This window comes from Corvus brachyrhynchos, unplaced genomic scaffold (genome assembly GCF_000691975.1).
Source record: "Corvus brachyrhynchos isolate BGI_N302 unplaced genomic scaffold, ASM69197v1 scaffold126, whole genome shotgun sequence".
NCBI lineage: Eukaryota > Metazoa > Chordata > Aves > Passeriformes > Corvidae > Corvus > Corvus brachyrhynchos.
Window position 1 is genome coordinate 524,154 of NW_008239283.1, and position 12,138 is coordinate 536,291.

Below are 12,138 nucleotides of genomic sequence, written 5' to 3' on the forward strand. Positions count from 1 at the left end.
ATCATCTTTCACAGATGTAGATGTGTACTTGTTATGCCAAGATGAGACAGATGTGGCTCTATTCACTCAGGGACAGGTGCGGAGGAAGAAGAGATAAAACATTTGTAGAAAGTGTAAGCAACTGCATCACTGTTGTTAAATAAATAAACATTCTGCCAAAAAAAAAAAAAAAGTTTATTTGCTTATTTTTTTTTCCAGAGTGTTTATTTTAAGCTGCAGCTTAGCTGTGATTTATTCAGATTTATGTTCCTGTATCAATTTAAATTCATAATATGCATTCTATATATAAACATCTGTTTGTATATAATCGAGGAAGGTGCGTTGGCACACACGGAGAGCAGGTATGGGTGATGGGTGTAAAGGCACACACACATTTTTCATGGAAAATGGGCTCACGGGCACGTGCAGGCAGCTAATAAGGTGAAGAATGGGAAAATATTTTATTAATATAATGAGGCTTTGTGTGTGCATGAGAAGGGGGTGGGAGGGAGAAGAGAAGCAGATGCTTGTGCTGCCTATCACAGATTAAGCTGGTTCAAGCTCCAAATTGCAGGAGAAATGCCTAATTACCCTTTGACTACATGGACACTAACAGGAAACCTCCATGCAGAGACATCCTTGGGGAAAGTGTAAAATGGTTCGGGTCATATGAAAGAGCTTAAAGCTGGTTAAAAGTTGGCTCCTGAACTCAGAGCTCAGGACTGGCTGTGGAACAGGGAGCAGAGTGATGCTGGGGGTCACCATGGGGAGGGAGAACATTGCAGAGCAGGGACAAGAGCTGGTTCAGGTGTTGGTAGATTAATTATATTTATTACTGCTTTATCTGTTTGTTTAGCTTTGTTTCATTGCCTTAAGCTCCTTGGGAATTTGCCACAGAAAGGGGCAGTCCTAGATTGCACCTGGCAGCACAGGGGCTTGCTCAGCCAGAAAAGGTGGGAATGCACAGCAGGGACATCCCCAGAGAAAGTCAAAAGCCCCCTCAATGAAGGGATAATGGGCAGATGACAACATCAGCTTGTCCTCTAACCACAGGAAATCTCCATGCCTGGGCTGGAGACACCAGAATCACTGCCCTCGGGGACCACTGTGTTTTCCTCATGCTTGGACTGGGGAGCCATAAATGAGCATTTCGTGATGAAATCAGGAATGTTTCTGTGATCTGGTGAATATATGGTTCTGACAGCTACTGTAGAGTTAAGAGGCTGGGGCCAAGTTTTTTTGGTCCATGAAGAGAACTCATAGCAGTCATAAACTGTTAAAAAAGTGTGCAAGGCAGGGCTTATCCTGCAAGGGAAAGTGGCTAACCCCATCCTGACCTCCTCTCCCCTGGAGCACAGACCCGCTGCTCACTGGCCATCCCCTCCTTGCCAAGAGGATCCCTCTGGAGCCCTGATTTTTGGCATTACCGGGATTTCAGGCGCTCCACGTGAGGTCATCGAGCAGGCGGAGCCCAGGCAGCGGGAGCCTGGAGATGTTTATCCCAGGCTTTCGCTGCGTCACTTTGGAGAGCCCCACGTGCTCCCTGCAGAACTGCTCTTCAATGGAGAGAGCCCTCAGATCCCTTGGCTAGCACTTGCTGGGTCCATATTGCCAGTTTGGTGCCCAACTCGACGCTCGTTTGCAAGTGGGTTCGTTAGGGAGGCTGATTCCAGGGATTTGAGGGTGCCGAGGGCCTCGTTCCTCCCAAAGGCAGTGAGAGAGGATAAGTGCAGACAAGAGGAGAGGCAGTGCCATAAAGCCTGGATGAAGCTGGATTACTTTCTTCTGAAATATTTAAGTGAGCCAGGGGAGGGAGGAGAGCAGGGACAGCAGCAGAGGCAACTGGAAGGAGGAGTGAGGATCCACAGCTGTGAGAGGAGGACTGGGAAGAGGAGGGGGAGGAGAGGAGCAGAGAGAGAGAAGGATGATGTGATTTAAAAAAAAAAAAAAAAAAAAAAAGTATTAATCACAGCTCCAGAACAGGAATCAGGGTGGGAATCAGCAGCTGGGAGAAGGGAAGAAAATGGAAAAGATTATTTTTCATTTGAAATACATTTCTTCAATCACAAGCCTGCCTGAGAGCGGGAGTTTGCAGCTGGGCACAGAAGAAGGGTCCGTGGTTAGAGGAGGGATATTTTGAGCAGAGCGAGCTCTACAGTCAGCTGGGCTCACGCAGGGGTCAGGGCAGGTGGGGGACTCTGAGGCCAACACGAGGTGTCATTGCCAAGGGCTGTCAGTCTAAAACACTCCTGAGTCCCCCTTCTCTGCAGCACAACTACAGACGGGCTCTATTTCAGTGTCAGGACAAGGAGCAAGAGGCACATTTGAAAGCAAAGTCAAGTGACTTTTATATTTCTGCAAGCTTGTCAGCTTACAGCTTTCTTTTTTTCTTCCTCTGGCTCTTAAGGGAGGGAGGGAGGAGAAAAAACAGCAAGTTTGTTCACCATGTGAGGGTTGGTTTGTTGTGACTTTTTTTATCCTGTCTTTTATAGCTTGACCAGTGAATCCAGCTTAACAAAAACATTTCCCTTTGTAGGCTGAACATTCAAACACTTCACTCCTTTAAGTCCAAATGTGAGTTGCTACTTTGTTTGAATGCCAGGAATCATATGATTAAAAAAAAAAAGAAAGAAAAAAATCCAGTTAGCAGTGGCATGATATTAATTCTCATGAAGTCATGAGGAGCAATGACTGTTTAGTGAAATTTCTCTTTTTTATATTTGTCCTTCATGGTATACATGGGACTTGCCATGAAAAAGCAGGAATAGGAGAAAGCAGACCCTGGTTTTGCTTCCCAGTGAAGCTGAGAGCCCAAAATATGTCACAACAATATTGTTACTTCCTTTACATTTATATTTTCTAACACCCAAGCACTGATTTGCTCCTTATTTAAGCAACATTTTCTTGATAAATTAAAAAAGCAGCAATAGCCATTACTGCAGGCTATATACAGCCTCTAATATCACTTAAGCATATTACAGAATATAATATCTGGTACTTAACGACTAACTTGCATATGAAAGCTCACATAATGTCTCATAAAACCCTTAAAATGGCTTCAGTTTAAGAGTCTCTTTAAAAAAAAAAACACCTTCAGGGAATATTGTAAATGAAGTAGCACTCCAGCCTTAGAAAAAAAAAATTCACACACTTGCAGAAATTTTTAATATAAATTGAACACATTAAAAATTAATTTTGCATGACCATTTCGCATTGCAGTGCCAATGCATAGTTAAGATAAGGCCTTAACTCTTCTTTGTTTAAAGTAACATGGAAACATTTCTCTCTCCCTCCCCTTTATCTGTACATAATTATAATTTTCATTAATCAGAAATTGGAACCCCGTCCTCTGATAATGACAGCCCCAGCTGGAGAGCAATGAAACCCTACCTGTGTCACTGAGGAGACTTGCTGTAAACTTTTAGGAAGACTCATTAAAGGAAGGTGTGACCTCACTATTAGAGAAGGCTACACAGAACATTTCTCACATATGCCAGTCAGGGAGAGGGATTGGGTTTGCTGGGAAAAGAGATGTTCTCTTCTGTGACACTTTACTCGTGGAAATCTTGTAGGTTCTCTGGTGACGTCAGCTGTCAGCTTGGAAGGCTCAGCTGACACAAATGCTGGCAGCAGAGACACCAAAGCAAGCAGCAGTTTGTGTTACGGTGCTCCTCTTCCCTGGGAAGTATATATAGAAAAGACCTTCAGTGATTTTCCTCTTCTTTTCCAGCTTTTGCATTGGACTCATGGCCAGTGTTTTACAGCAAGGAATCTCCCCAGCAGGCCCTGGCTGCAACTGCACATTGACTGGTGCCTTTTGCCCCTCAGGAGCAGCTCTGATGGACACACAGAGCGTCCAAATCTCTCAGACGTCACCACACCGCAGCAGGCAACAAGATTTTTCATATTCTGACTTGTTTATAAGATGCCCAAGAGATTTTCTTTTTCTTTAATTATCCCAAATGTATGATAGAACCATAGAATCAGAGAATTGTTTGGTTTGGGATGGACCTTAAAGACCATCTTTGTTCCAACACCTTGTGCTAGATCAGGTTGCTCCAAACCCCATCCAACCTGGCCTTGAACACTTCTCTTTGATATTCACTTGATATTTTATCTCTTCATTGTGTTATTTACCTGCAGGTAAATCAGGTTTCTAACCCAATTCTGAAAGCTTGTTTGTTTGCTATAAACCCTTTAATAGTGTGTCTGCCTGCTACAACAATACTCATTGGTGTTCTATTAACACTTCAATAAATACATCCTCATGTCAAATATTCAGGAACCTTAGAGTCATTTGCATTAAAGATGCTACAAATGCAAAATAAGTTGCAACATGTCCCTCATCACACATGGATTTTGATCACTAGAGCCCTGGTTCTACATTGCTTTGCAAATTAAAATAAATAGTTCCGTTCAAGCCAACAAATGCCAGCTTCAGTCCAAAGTGTCTCAGAAATCGCTGTGACTCCTGAAATATCTCAGTGTTCTATCCAGCTCTAAAATATCTGAATGTTCTAAATGGCTGAACTTTGAAAAAAGTCACCTCCTGGCTGCACAGTCACAAGGAGCTGCACAGCACGGAAGCAGACAGAGCTAGTGGGAACGGAGCTAGGAAGTACCTTCTTTAACATGTGGAGCTAAGTGTTACCACATTTTGCAGGGCTTTTATTTGAGAAAATATTACAGCCTTCCACCAATGTGCATAGAGGCAGCAAAGCTGTGTTGGGTCTCTGTTACTTCTCCCTTCTAGATGGAGAGCAGGAGAAAATGGCTGAGTAAAGAACAGCAATGTCTTTGCAAAGTTTTCCTGTCTTGCTTGGTTTTACTGAGTATTTTTCCATGCTTTGGGTTTGATGGTGTTTTTTTCCTTTGGAAAACAGACATAAACTTTCAAAGGTCCTTCTGGAAACTCATGGACCTGTGCAGGAGGTCCTGCTGGCTTTACCCTCAGAAGAACACTCAGGAGAAAATGAGCGGGAACGTTTCCTCCTGCCTCTCCCTATCTCATCTTTAATTTCTTTGTGTGGTTTCTGCCTGTGGCTTTCTGAGGATGCATCAGCACCTCCAGTTCCAGACCATAAAAGAGAAGCTGCAGGGTAGCCTGGTGAGGCTGGTAAGCCATCCTCACCACACATGTGTCAGGCTGTTTAAAATAATACCTATTTTAGCAGTGAACCCTCACCTCTCAGTCTAGAGAACTGCTTATAGAAAAAAACCAATTTCTATGGGGCTTCAAGTAGTGTAGGGCGGGGACTTGTGGCTATGTGTTTCACCTGAGATGTGGAGTCTGTAAAGGGATTTGGAGTCATTGACCACTTGGAGGCCAGTCGTGGAGCACTTCAAAAGAAATTTTGGGAAGGTTATCACAAAGTGAGGGAGGAACCTGTGGACAGGGAAGACAGAAGTGAACAGGAGAGGAGAAGAAGCTTCTCACCCCTCCTCCCAGCATGGAGAGTGCTTGGGCTCACCTCCCTCACCTACACACTGACCTGAGGGCTGTGCACCAGGCAAGAAGTGGGAGTCAATGCACTCTCTCAGGGTGGTGGAACAGATTGATTTATTTTTTCTCAAGGGAGGGGGAGGGGGAAATAAAACCCAGGTCAAATATATAAAACATCTCTCAAAAATATGCATTGTTCCTCTTTTCACGTGTTGGGATGACACTGAGGCATTGTCTTTGCATGCAGTTTTCAGCTTCTGCCAAGCTCTCGGTGTCACTCATCAAATTTCCTGCTTGGAAACTGTATTTTTTAGAATTTTTTTCGTCTGCCCAAAGGCTTTACTCTCTCCACTAATTCTACTGCTCATCTCTTCAACACAGTAAACACATATCTCACAGGGCTGGTGGGTCTGTGTCTGCAGAAGCACAGTGGAGGCTGTGTGTGTTAGAGAGTTCAGCCTGGAAACTCTTGTGTCGTTCTTTGGGGGATGGATTCTTTCTTCCTTTCTCCCACAGAGCTGTAAGAGAATAAAAAGAAATTACCTTTCATTGCAAGTCGATTTGTGGGATGTAATGGCACAATTTAGGAAGGAATATTGCAGACAGTGAGACCACTTGGATTAGAAATCTGGAATCAGTTTGTAGGGCTATATATTTCCACAGTACTGTGTTTTGTTGTGTGGGGAATTTAATAAGAGATGTAAATCTGCAAACTGCAATGGTATCACCATAAAACATAAAAGATTCATGTATTATAAATAGGTATGACAAATAAATTATTTATGTGAATGTATATCTGCATGTGTGTGTGTACATGAGCTCATGTTCACTTTCCTTTTTGAAATAATTAGCGGCAAAGTCTTTTATTGTGCATTGCCCTACGACCTGAGCAAGAGCTTTAATGACATTCCACACAAAGAGCTGAAGGTAGAGCTTGCTCTGTGCTGAACTGGAGCATCTCAGACTCATTAAGGTGGGGAACTTCACAAGGCATATGCAGAACAAAAAAATCTCAGCCCAAGGTGGCTGAGGATCATTCTGGAAGTGTCCAGGCACCCGCAAGAGCTCCGAGCCAGCAGTGTGCACTGATGTAAAGGATTGCATAGGCTCCCTACATCACTGCTCAAAATGTTTCTGCAGGTAAATTTGAATTCTATCAATCTGCTGCTTGTGTTGTAGCAGATTTTGGCAGCCACGGTGACAACCTTACTGTGATGACTTCTTTTCCCAGCTCTGACTGACAACATCCCGCCCGGTGTGTCAGCTCCTCCAGGAGCATGTGTATTACTCATTATGTGAAGACACATAAACTGTACAGGAGGCACTTGCAGCTATAGATCTCTCCTCAGGAACCTGTGCCATCTATAGATAGCTGGCTACACAACGGCCTATTTTTAAGCCGGGGCGGGACACTTCTAAATTAAGGCATGAGTAAAACGAAATTGTAGGAGAGCTCCAGAACATTAGAGAAAAATCCTGTGTGACTTCAGTTATGTTATTAACTTTTCCACTTTTGCTGCAGAAGTTGTTTCTGTCAATATTTTACTTTAACGGTGCTGAACGGGAGGAAGGAGCAGGGTCCAAGCAGATGGCTGTCAGCAAACTGATGACGGCAGTTGAGAATTAGTGTCCAAATACAGTATTTAAAACTTGCTACAGTACATAGTTTCCTGCATATGCATGCCAAAATAAATCTGGTTTGGAGAACCTTTCAGGATCTTAATTTTATTTTTATTTGGAGCTTATTCTATTAAGAATAAGCAAACAGGCAGTGTACCTTAGCTTAGTGGGGGGTGTGGGTTCATTGAGCAGTGAGTACAGACCTGGATGAACCACAGAGACCTTTCCAACCTTTATTCACTCCAGCTATTGACTTTCTGAACATCACTAAGTACCAGAACGAATGATAACATTAATAACATTAATACTATTAATTTGTACCCGGTTTTGCCTACCTCATGCACACACACTATTAAAATCCTTCCTTCTCACACCAGCTATGTTTTTTCCCCTCCAGATAATCTTCCTGAAGGAGTTGGTAAGGGATGGGTACCTTCACATGGGGAGTATCTGGTGTCAGGCTTCAGATAATGCGAGGCACCTGAACCAGAAGCATTTTTAGCAGGGCAGGACAGCAGCAGGTAGTGGCTGTTCCATTCTGCACACATCTTTTGGTGTAAGTGTGACTAATCTGTTGGTTTGGATACCTGGCTGCAGCAGGGTCAGAGCAGGGGCAGGCTGTCTCTTCTGCAGTGAATTAGAGGCTTACATTCATTATCTCCCAATACCTCATTAAAACGACTTTAATGTGGTGAACATTTGATGGTAGACAAAAGCTTTAATCTTGTGAATATCAAACACACCTGTGTTACATTTCCTGTTGCGAGCAGTTAGCAGAAACAGGTTAACAAGCTATTTTAACTCCTTAATCTGCTGAATTTGTGTGGAAACCAGACTTTCACCAGTCACCTGAGTTTGAACTCAAAAAATAAAAAAAAATCCTGCATACACCCCTAATTTATCAAGCTCTTTTTTCAAACTCTGCCTGCTCTAGACACTTTTAATCATCTGTTTAATTTTGCACCTTTTTTTTTATCCTGATATATTATATGCAGGTTATACTTAAGGCCCAGATTTGCCCTATTTTTCTTCCTCATCTGACCTAGATTCAAATTTACACACTGTGAAATAGCTAATAAATCCCCATTAAGGTTGTAAAAGGTGAAGGTTCAACCAATGTGCAAGTCATCAAGTTCTAATGTAAAACTGAATGAGCCTTGATATTAGCAGCAGTCTCAAAAAGTGAGGCTGAAAGGCTCTACAGGTTTCCAGCTTTTTTATGGCAGCCTGTGCTTAAAGTACCTCACCTCTGACAACACTGTTAAGCCTGTGCAACAGCAGTGACAACAACAGGCCTTAAGACCAGTAGGAAAAAATATATTGACATTTCCAAAAAGGAAATATCAGTGGTTTTCTTTTTGCACCAGAATTCTCCCACCAAGATACATTTTATACTCCACACGTTCTGAACATTTTGCTGCAAGAAAACACAGTTCAATAGATATTTCCCAGTAACTACTACAACCTCTAAATACAAAAATTCATATAAAAGCCCTCATAAAATACATTTCTTTTGTGTATCTCACAGTGTCAGTGCTGCCCTGCTGAAATGGGGGGTTTTGCTTTGCTGTTGAAGTCTTGGAAAAGTGGTTTGTTGGTCCAACTGGAGAGTGCTGCTTTTTTTTTCCACTAACCATAGATAGTATTACAATGATTTACAGAGACACGCTGAAAGTAAATTATGTTGTAAACGCCTGTCCCTTGGGTCGACAACGAATCACAGGGAAAAAATGCAAAAAGTTTGAAATTCCCAACAGCAAAGGTTGACAGGAAAATATGGTGTTGTTTTTCTATGAGTAAAAGTAACTTTTATGTTGTGTTTTCCCATGAGAAATTATAAACTTTCAAAGGAATTTTAGTCTCTTGTATGCACACATAAGAGCAATTTATCTGGTACTGCCCCAGTGAAAACACTGTTAAGACTTTAAAGCTGTTAGAACTATGGCTGAACTTAATCTAGGCTGCTACTACTTATTTGTTCTTGCTGCCTCTTCTTGTCAAAACATTTACTCAGACTTCGAAGAGTTGCAAGTTGGCAACGTGTTAATAATATTAGAATGCATTTGTGTCGGCCATGTGGCCGCAATATTTAAGTAAATTCATCACTTATTTAATGAATAATGAATTCACGAGAGTAGCTATGGAGACGTGGAACCATATGTAGTAAATTAAATGGGAACTTGTCAACGTACAGTAACAGTGAATGTCACCAAAGTAGTTGTGTCTGTTTTATAGCAGTGGTGATGCACTAACACCGAGCCTGGGATGGGTTTCTGACTAGGTATAGGACAGCCTCATTTTTTCACACCTAGGTTGCAGCAGTGATTGCTAACAGGTGTGGTAATAAAGTGAGAATTTACACGAGTTCCTCGTCGGTGTGTGCAGGAAAGGTGGAAGAATCTCAAGTTATTCAGTCTGTAAGTTAGCAGCATTTTGAAAAGAAAGGTAGAGAACTGCAGGAGTTTTTTCCAATGGGAAAATAGCACCAAGGAAAGGGGGGTGGGTGTTACTCAGCTCAGTTCTCATCTGCCCTAGAGCATAATGAAAACTCCAGACATCAAGGACGATTTCCAAGATAATTAATGGGGAAAATCAGACCTGAAGAACAATAAAGGTTATACAAGAATCTCATTAACATGAAATCAAGAAAAGAGGGCGGTGCAAAAGTTCAGAAAGCAAAGTCCATCTTTCTGTTTGACTTCAGAGCCACAAGCAGCCTTTTGGACATCATGTCAGTACTCACCAACCTAAGAGTGAGACTATCTCATTCCAACCCCCTGCCATGGGCAGGGACACCTTCCACTATCCCAGGTTGGTCCAAGCCCTGTCCAGCCTGGTCTTGGACACTTCCAGGGATGGGACTTCCAGCCCTGATTTTGCGATATGCAGATAAACTGTGTTCAGAGGCTCCACTAACCAAGCAGTGCACAAAACCTAATGATTAATGGGCTGATGAGCCAAGTGTAGCTTTGGATTAGCAAGAACCTGATCTTTGGTTATGCACGTGACTAAAGAAGTTTACCTTACCTTTAAAAACATCTCTGGTGCAATCCTGTGAGCTAAGGAATTCAGGATCTTCCAGTGAAATCTTCAAACATTGGGGGAACTTCACATTTTGTGCTTAAGTGGTGTGTTGAAATGGAAATATCCTGCTGTTGATGGAGCTGAAGGTCCTTTGTGTGTGCACATGGATATAGTTTGCTGCAGTTAATAAGAAGAGATAAGACACCATATACAACACAAACACTAGAACGGAGATAACACAGGAAAGGAGATAGTTGTTAGAAAACAAGGGCAGAACTCGTAAAGATTGCAGCCATCTTTGTTTGAAATATGTTAGAAGACCACATCCAGCTAAATCCTGGCTTAAAGTAATGTTTATGCTTAGGACATCCCCTGAGGTTTCAGAAATTTTGAAAGCTCTAAGACACATAAAGACATGCAGCCTTTCAGGTCAGAGACAGTTCCAGTCTTGTTACATTTCAGGCGTAAGGCTCATCTTTCCAGCAAGTTTTTCTTGAAGAACTCACTTTTATCACCAAGCCTAACAACAGACTCCCACCATGATTAGAGTAACTACTCATTGCCTCTCTACACCGACTAACTCAGAGCCCACCTTCACGAGGACAGAAGTCAGTCAGCTGCCCCATTTTGCAAACTTAACTCCTGGGATCTTCCCAAGGCTCATTCCAATGTAATTTTGGGGATCCATGTCACACCTACAAAAGTTTCCCTTTATTTTTTCAGCCGCTGAGTTGCGTTACATCTTGTCACGTCATGTCGTGTTGAGTGGCATTATTGCCTTCAGAAATGATGGGATAGAGCGTGACTTGATGTGTTGTGAGTGATGTGACACAATGTGACATATGTCATAAAATCATTGTCACCCATCAAAAAAAAGTGACAGATCAAATTCAAACAAAGCTTACCATATACTTTTAGTGGCTACCCAATCAACTAAAAACAAATATTTAGAATTGTGAGCCAAAAGCGTGGGAGTGTGACTCATTTTTGGTCAGTCCTCACATGCCTAACTTGGCATTTTGCATTTCTTCCACTTTCCTTCACACTGTATTATCCAGTTGGTGGGGAGGAAACTTGTTCAGTTCATTTATATTATTCAGTCTGCATATTTGTCAGACCATTACTTCTAAATATGTTCTCCTAGTCCTTTTCACGAATTGTCCCCATTTACCTTCGCTTTCTTGATGCATTTGAGTTATTATCATGTTATGAAAGTAATAACGTACAGAAAAGGTTGAATTTGTCATTCTGCAACGTTGTACGAGCCAAACTATCAAGAACAAGGAGATAATTTTCTGTAATTCTACATCTAAAGAACACACTATCTATTCAAAAATATCACACTGCTTTATTTCCAGGCTACATATCTGCTCATTAAACATTTCTAATAAGGAATGTAAGATAGGAGGGAGAAAATAAAAAGCACTTTTGCCTTGTAAATGAATTGCTACATCTCTGACTAAACCAATATCAGTGTGGGAATAAGCCCAAACAGTTTTTCAAGACTGGAGTTGGGACAACTGGCAGTATGCAGTAAGTGGTACCAGAGCATTACCATTGCTCTAATATTCATGGAGTCAAAGAGTGAATTTCCAAATTTCCCCATGTCCAAAGGGGGAAGGCAGCGTCGTTCAGCACAGGGATGTGAAGGATGATGTGGGTGCGATCCATCGCTGTGATCACATAAGGGAACCCTGAAATGTCATAAAATCCCACTCGGATCTGTTGTCACTACTGCTGCTTGTATGGAAAATTAACACATTTAATTAACTGCCTGACCAAGGCAGCTGTTACCTTATATAAAACCTTGAACATCGATGCCGGGCATATCCCATTAGGTGTTCCAGTGTGCCAGTGGTATAAGACTGATTATCCTTTTACACCAAATGGCACAGCAGGACTCCTCTTGCAGCACGCTCAAGTCAAGATCTTCCTTAAATTCTTCATGGGGCATAATGATGCTCCAGCCCAAATTGCTTAATAAAGTTGTCTTTCAGGACAGCCAACAAGATACACCATGCACAGCAAAACATGTCCTGGCCAAAGCAACTCCTTTCTCTGCCTTTGTTCCT